A 21,433-nucleotide genomic window follows, 5' to 3' on the forward strand; every position below is an offset into this window, starting at 1 on the left:
ATACAGCAGGGGAGAGCAGCGGCACATAAGGGCGAGCGGTGGCGGATGATGGGAGTATCAATCCTGACCAGGAGGAGACACCCCCTAAATACACAGCTGGAGAGAGCAGCGGTGGTGGGGGATGATGGGAGTATCAATCCTGACCAGGAGGAGATACCCCCTAAATACACAGCAGGAGAGAAGCGGCGGTGGCGGATGATGGGAGTATCAATCCTGACCAGGAGACACCCCCTAAATACACAGCAGGGGAGAGCCGCGGCGGTGGGGGATGATGGGAGTATCAATCCTGACCAGGAGGAGACACCCCCTAAATACACAGCAGGGGAGAGCAGCGGCAGTGGGGGATGATGGGAGTATCAATCCTGACCAGGAGGAGACACCCCCTAAATACACAGCAGGGGAGAGCAGCGGCGGTGGTGGATGATGGGAGTATCAATCCTGACCAGGAGGAGACACCCCCTAAATACACAGCAGGGGAGAGCAGCGGCACATAAGGGCGAGCGGTGGGGGATGATGGGAGTATCAATCCTGACCAGGAGGAGACACCCCCTAAATACACAGGAGGAGAGAAGCGGCGGTGGCGGATGATGGGAGTATCAATCCTGACCAGGAGGAGACACCCCCTAAATACACAGCAGGGGAGAGCAGCGGCACATAAGGGCGAGCGGTGGGGGATGATGGGAGTATCAATCCTAAATATATGATGGGAGATACCCCCTAAATACACAGCAGGGGAGAGCAGCGGCACATAAGGGCGAGCGGTGGCGGATGATGGGAGTATCAATCCTGACCAGGAGGAGATACCCCCTAAATACACAGCAGGAGAGAAGCGGCGGTGGCGGATGATGGGAGTATCAATCCGGACCAGGAGGAGACACCCCCTAAATACACAGCAGGAGAGAAGCGGCGGTGGCGGATGATGGGAGTATCAATCCTGACCAGGAGGAGATACCCCCTAAATACACAGCAGGGGAGAGCAGCGGCGGTGGGGGATGATGGGAGCAGACCTCTGCTTGCTGTCAGTTAGATCACAAGCTGTTACAATGTATCTGGTGATGTGTGATTTGGGCCCCTGTATGAATGGAGCGCGGCGCGGCGAGGGAATGACAAGCGGAGGATTGTAGCGGGGAGATTACGTAGCGGGAGATTGTTCTTATCTCTCCTTTGTTGCTCCTGGTAAACACTTCATTACATTGTAAATAAAGCCATTTGCACCCAGCGTGAGGCTGAGAACATTCACAGACAGCGACAATCCTGGAGCGGAGATAAGATGCTGCGGGCCACGCGCATTGTAATTACATCTGATTACTGACACAATATCCTCGTCACATGACACAATCCACAGCCAGCGTTATCTGCCACACACAGGCCACGGATCACAGACAGCCGGCCCAGAGCCCAGCCACCAGAGGGGGACACCTAGGGGCGAAGGCCCTGACAACACAGGGTGCGGGTGTCATATAATAATTAATAATAATTCCTTTAGATAGCGCACACAGATACCGCAGCGCTGCACAGTCACATCAGTCAATGTCCCCAGGGGGCCACAATCTAATCATCTACCAGTATATTTTAGAGTTTGGGAGGAAACCGGAGGAAACCCATGCAAAACGGAGATACAGGCAGGTATCATGTAGAAGGGGCCATGTAAACACGGGTGTCATACAGGAGACGGGTGCCATGGAGAAGTGGGTGCCAGGTAAACGCAAGTGTCATATAGGGGCAGGTGTCATACAGGAGACGGGTGCCATGTAGAAGTGGGTGCCAGGTAAACGCGGGTGTCATATAGGGGCAGGCGTCATACAGGACCCCATATAATGTAGGGCTGGACCCCCAGGACCCCCAGGAGGAATATAGCAATAGTTGCAGTTTTGGTTCCTGGAAAGAATAAGTTCATTCTGTGGAGATTATGGGCAATGTGTGGCGCGCTCCTGCCCACCCGCTGCCCTGGGTGTGGTGGTCCGGGGGCGGTGTTGAAGTCCTCCTCCTGGCTGGGTGGATGGGATCTCCTGCTGTCATTATTTTTCATGGTTTCCATGAATATTGCAGATATTGGCATGCAGAAGGAGCGTATCTGCATCCGTCCCGTGGCTTTCTTATTGTATTTGCCAAGTGCAGAGGCAGCGGTGCCAGGAGGTGCTGGGGGGCTCCGGCGGGTGCTACTACTCGCTGCTTTCTTGTTTCTCCATCTGAGAGACGAGCGATGGCTTTGAAGACATCGTACGGGAATAACAAACATACACAAGTATAAATATAGACCTAACGCCGCGCTCTGATCCCGCAATCCATGGAATAATCATTCAGAGCTCCGGGACTGGGCCTGTACATGGACTGTATAGATATATAATGTATATATATAATGTATGGTCACCGCCATCCAGAGAGAGCACAACCAGACTTACAGCCACTGACACCCCACTGGGGGATTCTGGGAAATATGCAAAGAAGTTTTCCAGGAAGGGATTAGGAAAACTCAGCCTCTTCAACATCTTGTAATGCAGCCACCTTAACATCAAGCATGACCTCCAGGAAGCCTAATGACATGATCATGCCCCCTCCTGACATTAGGATGGTACTAGGGTTGTATCGTGCCCCCTCCTGACATTAGGATGGTACTAGGGCTGTATCGTGCCACCTCCTGACATTAGGATGGTACTAGGGCTGTATCGTGCCCCCTCCTGACATTAGGATGGTACTAGGGTTGTATCGTGCCCCCTCCTGACATTAGGATGGTACTAGGGCTGTATCGTGCCCCCTCCTGACATTAGGATGGTACTAGGGCTGTATCGTGCCCCCTCCTGACATTAGGATGGTACTAGGGCTGTATCGTGCCCCCTCCTGACATTAGGATGGTACTAGGGCTGTATCGTGCCCCCTCCTGACATTAGGATGGTACTAGGGCTGTATCATGCCCCCTCCTGACATTAGGATGGTACTAGGACTGTATCCTGCCCCCTCCTGACATTAGGATGGTACTAGGGCTGTATCGTGCCTCCTCCTGACATTAGGATGGTACTAGGGCTGTATCGTGCCTCCTCCTGACATTAGGATGGTACTAGGGCTGTATCGTGCCCCCTCCTGACATTAGGATGGTACTAGGGCTGTATCGTTCCCCCTCCTGACATTAGGATGTGCTAGGACTGTATCGTGCCCCCTCCTGACATTAGGATGGTACTAGGGCTGTATCGTGCCTCCTCCTGACATTAGGATGGTACTAGGGCTGTATCGTGCCCCCTCCTGACATTAGGATAGTACTAGGGCTGTATCATGCCCCCTCCTGACATTAGGATGGTACTAGGGCTGTATCGTGCCTCCTCCTGACATTAGGATGGTACTAGGGCTGTATCGTGCCCCCTCCTGACATTAGGATGGTACTAGGGCTGTATCGTGCCTCCTCCTGACATTAGGATGGTACTAGGGCTGTATCGTGCCCCCTCCTGACATTAGGATGGTACTAGGGCTGTATCGTGCCACCTCCTGACATTAGGATGGTACTAGGGCTGTATCGTGCCACCTCCTGACATTAGGATGGTACTAGGGCTGTATCGTGCCTCCTCCTGACATTAGGATGGTACTAGGACTGTATCCTGCCCCCTCCTGACATTAGGATGGTACTAGGGCTGTATCGTGCCCCCTCCTGACATTAGGATGGTACTAGGACTGTATCGTGCCCCCTCCTGACATTAGGATGGTACTAGGGCTGTATCGTGCCCCCTCCTGACATTAGGATGGTACTAGGGCTGTATCGTGCCCCCTCCTGACATTAGGATGGTACTAGGACTGTATCGTGCCTCCTCCTGACATTAGGATGGTACTAGGGCTGTATCGTGCCCCCTCCTGACATTAGGATGGTACTAGGGCTGTATCGTGCCTCCTCCTGACATTAGGATGGTACTAGGGCTGTATCGTGCCTCCTCCTGACATTAGGATGGTACTAGGGCTGTATCGTGCCCCCTCCTGACATTAGGATGGTACTAGGGCTGTATCGTGCCCCCTCCTGACATTAGGATGGTACTAGGGCTGTATCGTGCCCCCTCCTGACATTAGGATGGTACTAGGGCTGTATCGTGCCCCCTCCTGACATTAGGATGGTACTAGGGCTGTATCGTGCCTCCTCCTGACATTAGGATGGTACTAGGGCTGTATCGTGCCCCCTCCTGACATTAGGATGGTACTAGGGCTGTATCGTGCCCCCTCCTGACATTAGGATGGTACTAGGGCTGTATCGTGCCTCCTCCTGACATTAGGATGGTACTAGGACTGTATCGTGCCCCCTCCTGACATTAGGATGGTACTAGGGCTGTATCGTGCCCCCTCCTGACATTAGGATGGTACTAGGGCTGTATCGTGCCCCCTCCTGACATTAGGATGGTACTAGGACTGTATCGTGCCTCCTCCTGACATTAGGATGGTACTAGGGCTGTATCGTGCCCCCTCCTGACATTAGGATGGTACTAGGGCTGTATCGTGCCTCCTCCTGACATTAGGATGGTACTAGGGCTGTATCGTGCCTCCTCCTGACATTAGGATGGTACTAGGGCTGTATCGTGCCCCCTCCTGACATTAGGATGGTACTAGGGCTGTATCGTGCCACCTCCTGACATTAGGATGGTACTAGGGCTGTATCGTGCCTCCTCCTGACATTAGGATGGTACTAGGACTGTATCGTGCCACCTCCTGACATTAGGATGGTACTAGGGCTGTATCGTGCCTCCTCCTGACATTAGGATGGTACTAGGGCTGTATCGTGCCTCCTCCTGACATTAGGATGGTACTAGGGCTGTATCGTGCCCCCTCCTGACATTAGGATGGTACTAGGGCTGTATCGTGCCCCCTCCTGACATTAGGATGGTACTAGGGCTGTATCGTGCCTCCTCCTGACATTAGGATGGTACTAGGGCTGTATCGTGCCACCTCCTGACATTAGGATGGTACTAGGGCTGTATCGTGCCCCCTCCTGACATTAGGATGGTACTAGGGCTGTATCGTGCCACCTCCTGACATTAGGATGGTACTAGGGCTGTATAGTGCCCCCTCCTGACATTAGGATGGTACTAGGGCTGTATCGTGCCTCCTCCTGACATTAGGATGGTACTAGGGCTGTATCGTGCCACCTCCTGACATTAGGATGGTACTAGGGCTGTATCGTGCCCCCTCCTGACATTAGGATGGTACTAGGGCTGTATCGTGCCCCCTCCTGACATTAGGATGGTACTAGGGCTGTATCGTGCCCCCTCCTGACATTAGGATGGTACTAGGGCTGTATCGTGCCCCCTCCTGACATTAGGATGGTACTAGGGCTGTATCGTGCCTCCTCCTGACATTAGGATGGTACTAGGGCTGTATCGTGCCCCCTCCTGACATTAGGATGGTACTAGGGCTGTATCGTGCCCCCTCCTGACATTAGGATGGTACTAGGGCTGTATCGTGCCCCCTCCTGACATTAGGATGGTACTAGGGCTGTATCGTGCCACCTCCTGACATTAGGATGGTACTAGGGCTGTATCGTGCCCCCTCCTGACATTAGGATGGTACTAGGGCTGTATCGTGCCCCCTCCTGACATTAGGATGGTACTAGGACTGTATCGTGCCCCCTCCTGACATTAGGATGGTACTAGGGCTGTATCGTGCCTCCTCCTGACATTAGGATGGTACTAGGGCTGTATCGTGCCCCCTCCTGACATTAGGATGGTACTAGGGCTGTATCGTGCCTCCTCCTGACATTAGGATGGTACTAGGGCTGTATCGTGCCTCCTCCTGACATTAGGATGGTACTAGGGCTGTATCGTGCCTCCTCCTGACATTAGGATGGTACTAGGGCTGTATCGTGCCCCCTCCTGACATTAGGATGGTACTAGGGCTGTATCGTGCCCCCTCCTGACATTAGGATGGTACTAGGGCTGTATCGTGCCACCTCCTGACATTAGGATGGTACTAGGGCTGTATCGTGCCCCCTCCTGACATTAGGATGGTACTAGGGCTGTATCGTTCCCCCTCCTGACATTAGGATGTGCTAGGACTGTATCGTGCCCCCTCCTGACATTAGGATGGTACTAGGACTGTATCGTGCCTCCTCCTGACATTAGGATACTACAAGGTTTATTCTTATGACAGGTGAGCGGAGCCCCTCCCGTCTCGGAGAGGAGGGTTATTATTTCAGCGAGGCGCAGACATGAATAGCATTGATATATTGTGCGCTCCGCTCAGATAAATGGAGGAATTCAGGTATAAGATGTTATTGTGAGGCTGGAAATACACGGTAAATGAGCGGAGGACTCCCCTAACATAATGACAGTGTACAGTTTAGTGGTGTTAGGAAAATTAATACATGTGCTGTTTGGTGAAGACACTGCCTAATTCCACTCCGCGCACCCCATAATTACTTCAAGCATCCATTCATGGAAGAGGAATACATGTCACGCTCATCGCCGGCGAGGGACCACGGGGGAAGCAGCAAATATCAGCATCTCCATTACAGAGAAGAGATAGGAACAGCATCCCCTCTACAGGGGGCTCTAACTACAAATACTGGGGTACCATCTATACATCCCCTCTACAGGGGGCTCTAACTACAAATACTGGGGTACCATCTATACATCCCCTCTACAGGGGGCTCTAACTACAAATACTGGGGTACCATCTATACATCCCCTCTACAGGGGGCTCTAACTACAAATACTGGGGTACCATCTATACATCCCCACTACAGGAGGCTATAACTACAAATACTGGGGTACCATCTATACATCCCCACTACAGGGGGCTCCAACTACAAATACTGGGGTACCATCTATACATCCCCTCTACAGGAGGCTATAACTACAAATACTGGGGTACCATCTATACATCCCCACTACAGGGGGCTCCAACTACAAATACTGGGGTACCATCTATACATCCCCTCTACAGGAGGCTATAACTACAAATACTGGGGTACCATCTATACATCCCCTCTACAGGGGGCTATAACTACAAATACCGGGGTACCATCTATACATCCCCTCTACAGGGGGCTCTAACTACAAATACTGGGGTACCATCTATACATCCCCTCTACAGGGGGCTCTAACTACAAATACTGGGGTACCACATATACATCCCCTCTACAGGAGGCTATAACTACAAATACTGGGGTACCATCTATACATCCCCTCTACAGGGGGCTATAACTACAAATACCGGGGTACCATCTATACATCCCCTCTACAGGGGGCTCTAACTACAAATACTGGGGTACCACATATACATCCCCTCTACAGGAGGCTATAACTACAAATACTGGGGTACCATCTATACATCCCCTCTACAGGGGGCTATAACTACAAATACCGGGGTACCATCTATACATCCCCTCTACAGGGGGCTCTAACTACAAATACTGGGGTACCATCTATACATCCCCTCTACAGGAGGCTATAACTACAAATACCGGGGTACCATCTATACATCCCCTCTACAGGGGGCTCCAACTACAAATACTGGGGTACCATCTATACATCCCCTCTACAGGGGGCTCTAACTACAAATACTGGGGTACCATCTATACATCCCCTCTACAGGGGGCTCTAACTACAAATACTGGGGTACCATCTATACATCCCCTCTACAGGAGGCTATAACTACAAATACCGGGGTACCATCTATACATCCCCTCTACAGGAGGCTATAACTACAAATACTGGGGTACCATCTATACATCCCCTCTACAGGGGGCTCTAACTACAAATACTGGGGTACCATCTATACATCCCCTCTACAGGGGGCTCTAACTACAAATACTGGGGTACCATCTATACATCCCCTCTACAGGGGGCTATAACTACAAATACTGGGGTACCATCTATACATCCCCTCTACAGGGGGCTCTAACTACAAATACTGGGGTACCATCTATACATCCCCACTACAGGGGGCTCTAACTACAAATACTGGGGTACCATCTATACATCCCCTCTACAGGGGGCTCTAACTACAAATACTGGGGTACCATCTATACATCCCCTCTACAGGGGGCTCTAACTACAAATACTGGGGTACCATCTATACATCCCCTCTACAGGGGGCTCTAACTACAAATACTGGGGTACCATCTATACATCCCCACTACAGGGGGCTCTAACTACAAATACTGGGGTACCATCTATACATCCCCTCTACAGGGGGCTATAACTACAAATACTGGGGTACCATCTATACATCCCCACTACAGGGGGCTATAACTACAAATACTGGGGTACCATCTATACATCCCCACTACAGGAGGCTCTAACTACAAATACTGGGGTACCATCTATACATCCCCTCTACAGGGGGCTCTAACTACAAATACTGGGGTACCATCTATACATCCCCTCTACAGGGGGCTCTAACTACAAATACTGGGGTACCATCTATACATCCCCTCTACAGGGGGCTATAACTACAAATACCGGGGTACCATCTATACATCCCCTCTACAGGGGGCTATAACTACAAATACCGGGGTACCATCTATACATCCCCTCTACAGGGGGCTCTAACTACAAATACTGGGGTACCATCTATACATCCCCTCTACAGGGGGCTATAACTACAAATACTGGGGTACCATCTATACATCCCCACTACAGGGGGCTCTAACTACAAATACTGGGGTACCATCTATACATCCCCTCTACAGGGGGCTATAACTACAAATACTGGGGTACCATCTATACATCCCCACTACAGGGGGCTATAACTACAAATAATGGGGTACCATCTATACATCCCCTCTACAGGGGGCTCTAACTACAAATACTGGGGTACCATCTATACATCCCCTCTACAGGGGGCTCTAACTACAAATACTGGGGTACCATCTATACATCCCCTCTACAGGGGGCTATAACTACAAATACTGGGGTACCATCTATACATCCCCACTACAGGGGGCTATAACTACAAATACTGGGGTACCATCTATACATCCCCACTACAGGAGGCTATAACTACAAATACTGGGGTACCACATATACATCCCCTCTACAGGGGGCTATAACTACAAATACCGGGGTACCATCTATACATCCCCTCTACAGGGGGCTATAACTACAAATACTGGGGTACCATCTATACATCCCCTCTACAGGGGGCTATAACTACAAATACTGGGGTACCATCTATACATCCCCACTACAGGGGGCTATAACTACAAATACTGGGGTACCATCTATACATCCCCACTACAGGAGGCTATAACTACAAATACTGGGGTACCATCTATACATCCCCTCTACAGGGGGCTATAACTACAAATACTGGGGTACCACATATACATCCCCTCTACAGGGGGCTCTAACTACAAATACTGGGGTACCATCTATACATCCCCTCTACAGGGGGCTATAACTACAAATACTGGGGTACCATCTATACATCCCCTCTACAGGGGGCTCTAACTACAAATACTGGGGTACCATCTATACATCCCCTCTACAGGAGGCTATAACTACAAATACTGGGGTACCATCTATACATCCCCTCTACAGGGGGCTATAACTACAAATACTGGGGTACCACATATACATCCCCTCTACAGGGGGCTATAACTACAAATACTGGGGTACCATCTATACATCCCCTCTACAGGGGGCTCTAACTACAAATACTGGGGTACCATCTATACATCCCCTCTACAGGAGGCTATAACTACAAATACTGGGGTACCATCTATACATCCCCTCTACAGGGGGCTCTAACTACAAATACTGGGGTACCATCTATACATCCCCTCTACAGGGGGCTCTAACTACAAATACTGGGGTACCATCTATACATCCCCTCTACAGGGGGCTATAACTACAAATACTGGGGTACCATCTATACATCCCCACTACAGGGGGCTATAACTACAAATACTGGGGTACCATCTATACATCCCCACTACAGGGGGCTCTAACTACAAATACTGGGGTACCATCTATACATCCCCACTACAGGGGGCTCTAACTACAAATACTGGGGTACCATCTATACATCCCCTCTACAGGGGGCTCTAACTACAAATACTGGGGTACCATCTATACATCCCCTCTACAGGGGGCTATAACTACAAATACTGGGGTACCATCTATACATCCCCTCTACAGGGGGCTATAACTACAAATACTGGGGTACCATCTATACATCCCCTCTACAGGGGGCTCTAACTACAAATACTGGGGTACCATCTATACATCCCCACTACAGGGGGCTCTAACTACAAATACTGGGGTACCATCTATACATCCCCTCTACAGGGGGCTCTAACTACAAATACTGGGGTACCACATATACATCCCCTCTACAGGGGGCTCTAACTACAAATACTGGGGTACCATCTATACATCCCCTCTACAGGGGGCTCTAACTACAAATACTGGGGTACCATCTATACATCCCCTCTACAGGGGGCTCTAACTACAAATACTGGGGTACCATCTATACATCCCCTCTACAGGGGGCTCTAACTACAAATACTGGGGTACCATCTATACATCCCCTCTACAGGAGGCTATAACTACAAATACTGGGGTACCATCTATACATCCCCTCTACAGGGGGCTATAACTACAAATACCGGGGTACCATCTATACATCCCCTCTACAGGGGGCTCTAACTACAAATACTGGGGTACCACATATACATCCCCTCTACAGGGGGCTATAACTACAAATACTGGGGTACCATCTATACATCCCCACTACAGGGGGCTATAACTACAAATACTGGGGTACCATCTATACATCCCCACTACAGGGGGCTCTAACTACAAATACTGGGGTACCATCTATACATCCCCTCTACAGGGGGCTATAACTACAAATACTGGGGTACCATCTATACATCCCCTCTACAGGGGGCTATAACTACAAATACTGGGGTACCATCTATACATCCCCACTACAGGGGGCTATAACTACAAATACTGGGGTACCATCTATACATCCCCTCTACAGGGGGCTATAACTACAAATACCGGGGTACCATCTATACATCCCCTCTACAGGAGGCTATAACTACAAATACTGGGGTACCATCTATACATCCCCTCTACAGGGGGCTCTAACTACAAATACTGGGGTACCATCTATACATCCCCTCTACAGGAGGCTATAACTACAAATACTGGGGTACCATCTATACATCCCCACTACAGGGGGCTCTAACTACAAATACTGGGGTACCATCTATACATCCCCTCTACAGGAGGCTATAACTACAAATACTGGGGTACCATCTATACATCCCCTCTACAGGAGGCTATAACTACAAATACTGGGGTACCATCTATACATCCCCACTACAGGGGGCTATAACTACAAATACTGGGGTACCATCTATACATCCCCTCTACAGGAGGCTATAACTACAAATACTGGGGTACCATCTATACATCCCCTCTACAGGGGGCTCTAACTACAAATACTGGGGTACCATCTATACATCCCCTCTACAGGGGGCTATAACTACAAATACTGGGGTACCATCTATACATCCCCTCTACAGGAGGCTATAACTACAAATACCGGGGTACCATCTATACATCCCCTCTACAGGGGGCTCCAACTACAAATACTGGGGTACCATCTATACATCCCCTCTACAGGGGGCTATAACTACAAATACTGGGGTACCACATATACATCCCCTCTACAGGGGGCTATAACTACAAATACTGGGGTACCATCTATACATCCCCTCTACAGGGGGCTATAACTACAAATACCGGGGTACCATCTATACATCCCCTCTACAGGGGGCTCTAACTACAAATACTGGGGTACCACATATACATCCCCTCTACAGGGGGCTATAACTACAAATACTGGGGTACCATCTATACATCCCCACTACAGGGGGCTATAACTACAAATACTGGGGTACCATCTATACATCCCCACTACAGGGGGCTCTAACTACAAATACTGGGGTACCATCTATACATCCCCTCTACAGGGGGCTATAACTACAAATACTGGGGTACCATCTATACATCCCCTCTACAGGAGGCTATAACTACAAATACTGGGGTACCATCTATACATCCCCACTACAGGGGGCTCTAACTACAAATACTGGGGTACCATCTATACATCCCCTCTACAGGAGGCTATAACTACAAATACTGGGGTACCATCTATACATCCCCTCTACAGGAGGCTATAACTACAAATACTGGGGTACCATCTATACATCCCCACTACAGGGGGCTATAACTACAAATACTGGGGTACCATCTATACATCCCCTCTACAGGAGGCTATAACTACAAATACTGGGGTACCATCTATACATCCCCTCTACAGGGGGCTCTAACTACAAATACTGGGGTACCATCTATACATCCCCTCTACAGGGGGCTATAACTACAAATACTGGGGTACCATCTATACATCCCCACTACAGGGGGCTATAACTACAAATACTGGGGTACCACATATACATCCCCTCTACAGGGGGCTATAACTACAAATACTGGGGTACCATCTATACATCCCCTCTACAGGGGGCTATAACTACAAATACTGGGGTACCACATATACATCCCCTCTACAGGGGGCTATAACTACAAATACTGGGGTACCATCTATACATCCCCTCTACAGGAGGCTCTAACTACAAATACTGGGGTACCATCTATACATCCCCACTACAGGGGGCTCTAACTACAAATACTGGGGTACCATCTATACATCCCCTCTACAGGGGGCTCTAACTACAAATACTGGGGTACCATCTATACATCCCCTCTACAGGGGGCTATAACTACAAATACCGGGGTACCATCTATACATCCCCACTACAGGGGGCTATAACTACAAATACTGGGGTACCATCTATACATCCCCACTACAGGGGGCTCTAACTACAAATACCGGGGTACCATCTATACATCCCCTCTACAGGGGGCTATAACTACAAATACCGGGGTACCATCTATACATCCCCTCTACAGGGGGCTATAACTACAAATACTGGGGTACCATCTATACATCCCCACTACAGGAGGCTCTAACTACAAATACTGGGGTACCATCTATACATCCCCTCTACAGGGGGCTCTAACTACAAATACTGGGGTACCATCTATACATCCCCTCTACAGGGGGCTCTAACTACAAATACTGGGGTACCATCTATACATCCCCTCTACAGGGGGCTCTAACTACAAATACTGGGGTACCACCTATACATCCCCACTACAGGGGGCTCTAACTACAAATACTGGGGTACCATCTATACATCCCCTCTACAGGGGGCTCTAACTACAAATACTGGGGTACCACCTATACATCCCCACTACAGGGGGCTCTAACTACAAATACTGGGGTACCATCTATACATCCCCTCTACAGGGGGCTATAACTACAAATACTGGGGTACCACCTATACATCCCCTCTACAGGGGGCTCTAACTACAAATACTGGGGTACCATCTATACATCCCCTCTACAGGGGGCTCTAACTACAAATACTGGGGTACCATCTATACATCCCCTCTACAGGGGGCTATAACTACAAATACTGGGGTACCATCTATACATCCCCTCTACAGGGGGCTATAACTACAAATACTGGGGTACCATCTATACATCCCCTCTACAGGGGGCTCTAACTACAAATACTGGGGTACCATCTATAGAAGTAACTGTAAATACTGGGGGATATCCTCTATATCTCTGCTGATGTATAGGAGTATATATATATATAACCTTGTACAGAGATAGGGGTTGGTTTGGGGTGATCGGTCGTGCACTGGGATCTTCCAGGGGAGATGGTCTATGCTCAGGCGCGGGGTATATACTGACTGTGGGGGTCTCCCCTATAGATTGCCTGGAGCTGCAGGCCATATGTGTATTAGGGGAGATGGTCTATGCTCAGGCGCGGGGTATATACTGACTGTGGGGGTCTCCCCTATAGATTGCCTGGAGCTGCAGGCCATATGTGTATTAGGGGAGATGGTCTATGCTCAGGCGCGGGGTATATACTGACTGTGGGGGTCTCCCCTATAGATTGCCTGGAGCTGCAGGCCATATGTGTATTAGGGGAGATGGTCTATGCTCAGGCGCGGGGTATATACTGACTGTGGGGGTCTCCCCTATAGATTGCCTGGAGCTGCAGGCCATATGTGTATTAGGGGAGATGGTCTATGCTCAGGCGCGGGGTATATACTGACTGTGGGGATCTCCCCTATAGATTGCCTGGAGCTGCAGGCCATATGTGTATTAGGGGAGATGGTCTATGCTCAGGCGCGGGGTATATACTGACTGTGGGGGTCTCCCCTATAGAATGCCTGGAGCTGCAGGCCATATGTGTATTAGGGGAGATGGTCTATGCTCAGGCGCGGGGTATATACTGACTGTGGGGGTCTCCCCTATAGAATGCCTGGAGCTGCAGGCCATATGTGTATTAGGGGAGATGGTCTATGCTCAGGCGCGGGGTATATACTGACTGTGGGGGTCTCCCCTATAGAATGCCTGGAGCTGCAGGCCATATGTGTATTAGGGGAGATGGTCTATGCTCAGGCGCGGGGTATATACTGACTGTGGGGGTCTCCCCTATAGAATGCCTGGAGCTGCAGGCCATATGTGTATTAGGGGAGATGGTCTATGCTCAGGCGCGGGGTATATACTGACTGTGGGGGTCTCCCCTATAGAATGCCTGGAGCTGCAGGCCATATGTGTATTAGGGGAGATGGTCTATGCTCAGGCGCGGGGTATATACTGACTGTGGGGGTCTCCCCTATAGAATGCCTGGAGCTGCAGGCCATATGTGTATTAGGGGAGATGGTCTATGCTCAGGCGCGGGGTATATACTGACTGTGGGGGTCTCCCCTATAGAATGCCTGGAGCTGCAGGCCATATGTGTATTAGGGGAGATGGTCTATGCTCAGGCGCGGGGTATATACTGACTGTGGGGGTCTCCCCTATAGATTGCCTGGAGCTGCAGGCCATATGTGTATTAGGGGAGATGGTCTATGCTCAGGCGCGGGGTATATACTGACTGTGGGGGTCTCCCCTATAGATTGCCTGGAGCTGCAGGCCATATGTGTATTAGGGGAGATGGTCTATGCTCAGGCGCGGGGTATATACTGACTGTGGGGGTCTCCCCTATAGAATGCCTGGAGCTGCAGGCCATATGTGTATTAGGGGAGATGGTCTATGCTCAGGCGCGGGGTATATACTGACTGTGGGGGTCTCCCCTATAGATTGCCTGGAGCTGCAGGCCATATGTGTATTAGGGGAGATGGTCTATGCTCAGGCGCGGGGTATATACTGACTGTGGGGGTCTCCCCTATAGATTGCCTGGAGCTGCAGGCCATATGTGTATTAGGGGAGATGGTCTATGCTCAGGCGCGGGGTATATACTGACTGTGGGGATCTCCCCTATAGATTGCCTGGAGCTGCAGGCCATATGTGTATTAGGGGAGATGGTCTATGCTCAGGCGCGGGGTATATACTGACTGTGGGGATCTCCCCTATAGATTGCCTGGAGCTGCAGGCCATATGTGTATTAGGGGAGATGGTCTATGCTCAGGCGCGGGGTATATACTGACTGTGGGGGTCTCCCCTATAGATTGCCTGGAGCTGCAGGCCATATGTGTATTAGGGGAGATGGTCTATGCTCAGGCGCGGGGTATATACTGACTGTGGGGGTCTCCCCTATAGATTGCCTGGAGCTGCAGGCCATATGTGTATTAGGGGAGATGGTCTATGCTCAGGCGCGGGGTATATACTGACTGTGGGGGTCTCCCCTATAGATTGCCTGGAGCTGCAGGCCATATGTGTATTAGGGGAGATGGTCTATGCTCAGGCGCGGGGTATATACTGACTGTGGGGATCTCCCCTATAGATTGCCTGGAGCTGCAGGCCATATGTGTATTAGGGGAGATGGTCTATGCTCAGGCGCGGGGTATATACTGACTGTGGGGGTCTCCCCTATAGAATGCCTGGAGCTGCAGGCCATATGTGTATTAGGGGAGATGGTCTATGCTCAGGCGCGGGGTATATACTGACTGTGGGGGTCTCCCCTATAGAATGCCTGGAGCTGCAGGCCATATGTGTATTAGGGGAGATGGTCTATGCTCAGGCGCGGGGTATATACTGACTGTGGGGGTCTCCCCTATAGAATGCCTGGAGCTGCAGGCCATATGTGTATTAGGGGAGATGGTCTATGCTCAGGCGCGGGGTATATACTGACTGTGGGGGTCTCCCCTATAGAATGCCTGGAGCTGCAGGCCATATGTGTATTAGGGGAGATGGTCTATGCTCAGGCGCGGGGTATATACTGACTGTGGGGGTCTCCCCTATAGAATGCCTGGAGCTGCAGGCCATATGTGTATTAGGGGAGATGGTCTATGCTCAGGCGCGGGGTATATACTGACTGTGGGGGTCTCCCCTATAGAATGCCTGGAGCTGCAGGCCATATGTGTATTAGGGGAGATGGTCTATGCTCAGGCGCGGGGTATATACTGACTGTGGGGGTCTCCCCTATAGAATGCCTGGAGCTGCAGGCCATATGTGTATTAGGGGAGATGGTCTATGCTCAGGCGCGGGGTATATACTGACTGTGGGGGTCTCCCCTATAGATTGCCTGGAGCTGCAGGCCATATGTGTATTAGGGGAGATGGTCTATGCTCAGGCGCGGGGTATATACTGACTGTGGGGGTCTCCCCTATAGATTGCCTGGAGCTGCAGGCCATATGTGTATTAGGGGAGATGGTCTATGCTCAGGCGCGGGGTATATACTGACTGTGGGGATCTCCCCTATAGATTGCCTGGAGCTGCAGGCCATATGTGTATTAGGGGAGATGGTCTATGCTCAGGCGCGGGGTATATACTGACTGTGGGGATCTCCCCTATAGATTGCCTGGAGCTGCAGGCCATATGTGTATTAGGGGAGATGGTCTATGCTCAGGCGCGGGGTATATACTGACTGTGGGGGTCTCCCCTATAGATTGCCTGGAGCTGCAGGCCATATGTGTATTAGGGGAGATGGTCTATGCTCAGGCGCGGGGTATATACTGACTGTGGGGGTCTCCCCTATAGATTGCCTGGAGCTGCAGGCCATATGTGTATTAGGGGAGATGGTCTATGCTCAGGCGCGGGGTATATACTGACTGTGGGGGTCTCCCCTATAGATTGCCTGGAGCTGCAGGCCATATGTGTATTAGGGGAGATGGTCTATGCTCAGGCGCGGGGTATATACTGACTGTGGGGGTCTCCCCTATAGAATGCCTGGAGCTGCAGGCCATATGTGTATTAGGGGAGATGGTCTATGCTCAGGCGCGGGGTATATACTGACTGTGGGGGTCTCCCCTATAGATTGCCTGGAGCTGCAGGCCATATGTGTATTAGGGGAGATGGTCTATGCTCAGGCGCGGGGTATATACTGACTGTGGGGGTCTCCCCTATAGATTGCCTGGAGCTGCAGGCCATATGTGTATTAGGGGAGATGGTCTATGCTCAGGCGCGGGGTATATACTGACTGTGGGGGTCTCCCCTATAGATTGCCTGGAGCTGCAGGCCATATGTGTATTAGGGGAGATGGTCTATGCTCAGGCGCGGGGTATATACTGACTGTGGGGGTCTCCCCTATAGATTGCCTGGAGCTGCAGGCCATATGTGTATTAGGGGAGATGGTCTATGCTCAGGCGCGGGGTATATACTGACTGTGGGGATCTCCCCTATAGATTGCCTGGAGCTGCAGGCCATATGTGTATTAGGGGAGATGGTCTATGCTCAGGCGCGGGGTATATACTGACTGTGGGGGTCTCCCCTATAGATTGCCTGGAGCTGCAGGCCATATGTGTATTAGGGGAGATGGTCTATGCTCAGGCGCGGGGTATATACTGACTGTGGGGATCTCCCCTATAGATTGCCTGGAGCTGCAGGCCATATGTGTATTAGGGGAGATGGTCTATGCTCAGGCGCGGGGTATATACTGACTGTGGGGGTCTCCCCTATAGAATGCCTGGAGCTGTATTAGGGGTGTGTTCAGACACGGCAGTAGTTTCTGCGGTTCACATCCATCTCCCGGGTCCGGGCACGTTGTGTTAATCACAGACTATAATGAGAGCTATAATTGTGTGTAATTGTTCCTGGGATTCTGCTGCGGAGGGAGCGCTCTGCTGCAGACTGTTTGTTCTCGGCTCTATCAGTAAACAGGTAATCACCATCATACAATCATTGCGCCAGGCAATCAGATAACGTGACCCGCGTGGCGCCCCTGATTGGCTCCTGCACATTGGGAGACGTCTAATTATTAAGATGTTAATGCGGCGCTGGCATCACCGGGAAACAAAGCCGGAGCCCCTCCAAACCTTAACCCTTGTCCTGCCAGGCACCCGCCTCACCCGTGTTTGAACACAATGGCGGCGGTGGCGCAGCGTGGCGGCGCAGCGTGGATTCTCCTAACCACTAGTATCAGGCGGAAAGGTCGATATTAACAGTAAGAGAAAGTAATTAGGAGATAATTAAAGGGGAAGGAACACAATAGGGAGGGTTTATTAGTGCAATTACCGGAGATTTCCTCCATCATTACAGCGGCAGCCATGACATTCGCTGTGGTACTGACAGAGCCGGAGATACTTACTGGGTCCAGCTGTAATGCACTGGGAGGCAGGTGATAAGACACTGTAACAGACCCTCAGCTGTGTGTAGCTGATGCATCAGCAGCCCCTCGGCTCCATGGATCGCTCTCTATTATTATCTGATACACAAGGGTAACAGCGGAGGGGTCCCCAATAACCCCACAGGAACCCCATCTCTCCAGATCCAAAACACAATGTAGGATCCAAACTCTAATTCTCACGAAGCAAGTGATGAAACCTCACACAGAGGAGCTGCTGAGCCCGCACAGGCTGGCAGGGGTTAACACAAGGGCCCCGCTCTACACTGATGACCCCTAGAGTGCACCAGGCTCCTGCTATCCTGCAGACGGGTCGCCTGGCAGTACCTACCTGCGGTGGGCATGGTGCCCCGGGCCGCACACCAGCGCTGGGACTCTGATGGGAGGTAACAGCAGGTAGTAATTGGGGCCCATGAGAATACTGTGTCCTGTACGGGGCTAATCATCAACCTGCGGACGAGTTAATTTGTAATTGTCGGCTGGTTAACCCCTCGCGCTTGTACGGGAAGGAACGAGCCAAAGTCAAGCGAATTACCAGACGACGGCTTATTACATAACGGGATTTAATATTTAACTAAATGAAGACACTTATGTGTTATTATAGGGGAGGGGGGAGACAACAGCCAAAATACCTGGACCCCCAAATCACTGATCACTAGAGAGACCCCCCCCACGGACAGCAGACCCCCAGTGCACAGGAGCCCCCCAATCACTGATCACTACAGAGCACCCCCCCCCCCCCCCCCATACAGCGGACCCCCAGTGCCCAGGAGCCCCCCAATCACTGATCACTACAGAGACTGTATATGAGGGACCCCCCCATACAGCGGACCCCCAGTGCCCAGGAGCCCCCCAATCACTGATCACTACAAAGACTGTATATGAGGGACCCCCCCATACAGCAGACCCCCAGTGCCCAGGAGCCCCCCAATCACTGATCACTACAGAGACTGTATATGAGGGACCCCCCCATACAGCAGACCCCCAGTGCCCAGGAGCCCCCCAATCACTGATCACTACAGAGACTGTATATGAGGGAGCCCCCTGTACAGCGGACCCCCAGTGCCCAGGAGCCCCCCAATCACTGATCACTACAGAGACTGTATATGAGGGAGCCCCCTGTACAGCAGACCCCCAGTGCCCAGGAGCCCCCCAATCACTGATCACTACAGAGACTGTATATGAGGGACCCCCCTGTACAGCGGACCCCCAGTGCCCAGGAGCCCCCCAATCACTGATCACTACAGAGACTGTATATGAGGGACCCCCCTGTACAGCAGACCCCCAGTGCCCAGGAGCCCCCCAATCACTGATCACTACAAAGACTGTATATGAGGGACCCCCCCATACAGCAGACCCCCAGTGCCCAGGAGCCCCCCAATCACTGATCACTACAGAGACTGTATATGAGGGACCCCCCCATACAGCAGACCCCCAGTGCCCAGGAGCCCCCCAATCACTGATCACTACAGAGACTGTATATGAGGGAGCCCCCTGTACAGCGGACCCCCAGTGCCCAGGAGCCCCCCAATCACTGATCACTACAGAGACTGTATATGAGGGAGCCCCCTGTACAGCAGACCCCCAGTGCCCAGGAGCCCCCCAATCACTGATCACTACAGAGACTGTATATGAGGGACCCCCCTGTACAGCGGACCCCCAGTGCCCAGGAGCCCCCCAATCACTGATCACTACAGAGACTGTATATGAGGGAGCCCCCTGTACAGCAGACCCCCAGTGCCCAGGAGCCCCCCAATCACTGATCACTACAGAGACTGTATATGAGGGACCCCCCCATACAGCAGACCCCCAGTGCACAGGAGCCCCCCAATCACTGATCACTACAGAGACTGTATATGAGGGACCCCCCTGTACAGCGGACCCCCAGTGCCCAGGAGCCCCCCAATCACTGATCACTACAGAGACTGTATATGAGGGAGCCCCCTGTACAGCAGACCCCCAGTGCCCAGGAGCCCCCCAATCACTGATCACTACAGAGACTGTATATGAGGGACCCCCCATACAGCAGACCCCCAGTGCCCAGGAGCCCCCCAATCACTGATCACTACAGAGACTGTATATGAGGGAGCCCCCTGTACAGCAGACCCCCAGTGCCCAGGAGCCCCCCAATCACTGATCACTACAGAGACTGTATATGAGGGAGCCCCCTGTACAGCGGACCCCCAGTGCCCAGGAGCCCCCCAATCACTGATCACTACAGAGACTGTATATGAGGGAGCCCCCTGTACAGCGGACCCCCAGTGCCCAGGAGCCCCCCAATCACTGATCACTACAGAGACTCTATATGAGGGACCCCCCCATACAGCGGACCCCCAGTGCCCAGGAGCCCCCCAATTACTGATCACTACAGAGACTGTATATGAGGGAGCCCCCTGTACAGCGGACCCCCAGTGCCCAGGAGCCCCCCAATTACTGATCACTACAGAGACTGTATATGAGGGAGCCCCCCATACAGCGGACTCCCAGTGCACAGGAGCCCCCCAATCACTGATCACTACAGAGACTGTATATGAGGGAGCCCCCTGTACAGCAGACCCCCAGTGCCCAGGAGCCCCCCAATCACTGATCACTACAGAGACTGTATATGAGGGAGCCCCCTGTACAGCGGACCCCCAGTGCACAGGAGCCCCCCAATCACTGATCACTACAGAGACTCTATATGAGGGACCCCCCCATTCAGCGGACCCCCAGTGCCCAGGAGCCCCCCAATCACTGATCACTACAGAGACTGTATATGAGGGACCCCCCTGTACAGCGGACCCCCAGTGCCCAGGAGCC

General features: G+C 51.7%; 1 protein-coding gene across 12 annotated transcripts in view; it reads right to left on the bottom strand.

Annotated features, from left to right (window-relative positions):
- The window catches only part of SOX6 (SRY-box transcription factor 6), a 522,737-nt gene that overhangs the window by 362,342 nt on the left and 138,962 nt on the right, over positions 1–21,433 (bottom strand). Inside the window, exon 1 of one of the 12 annotated variants that reach the window (XM_072119154.1) lies at positions 18,966–19,030. The exons of the other annotated variants lie outside the window; for them this stretch is intronic. The gene's annotated coding sequence lies outside the window, so the exon portion shown is untranslated. Of the gene's footprint in view, positions 1–18,965; positions 19,031–21,433 lie in introns of those variants that run through there. 12 annotated transcript variants of the gene reach the window in all.

Source organism: Engystomops pustulosus, chromosome 7 (assembly GCF_040894005.1).
Source record: "Engystomops pustulosus chromosome 7, aEngPut4.maternal, whole genome shotgun sequence".
Classification (NCBI taxonomy): Eukaryota; Metazoa; Chordata; class Amphibia; order Anura; family Leptodactylidae; genus Engystomops; species Engystomops pustulosus.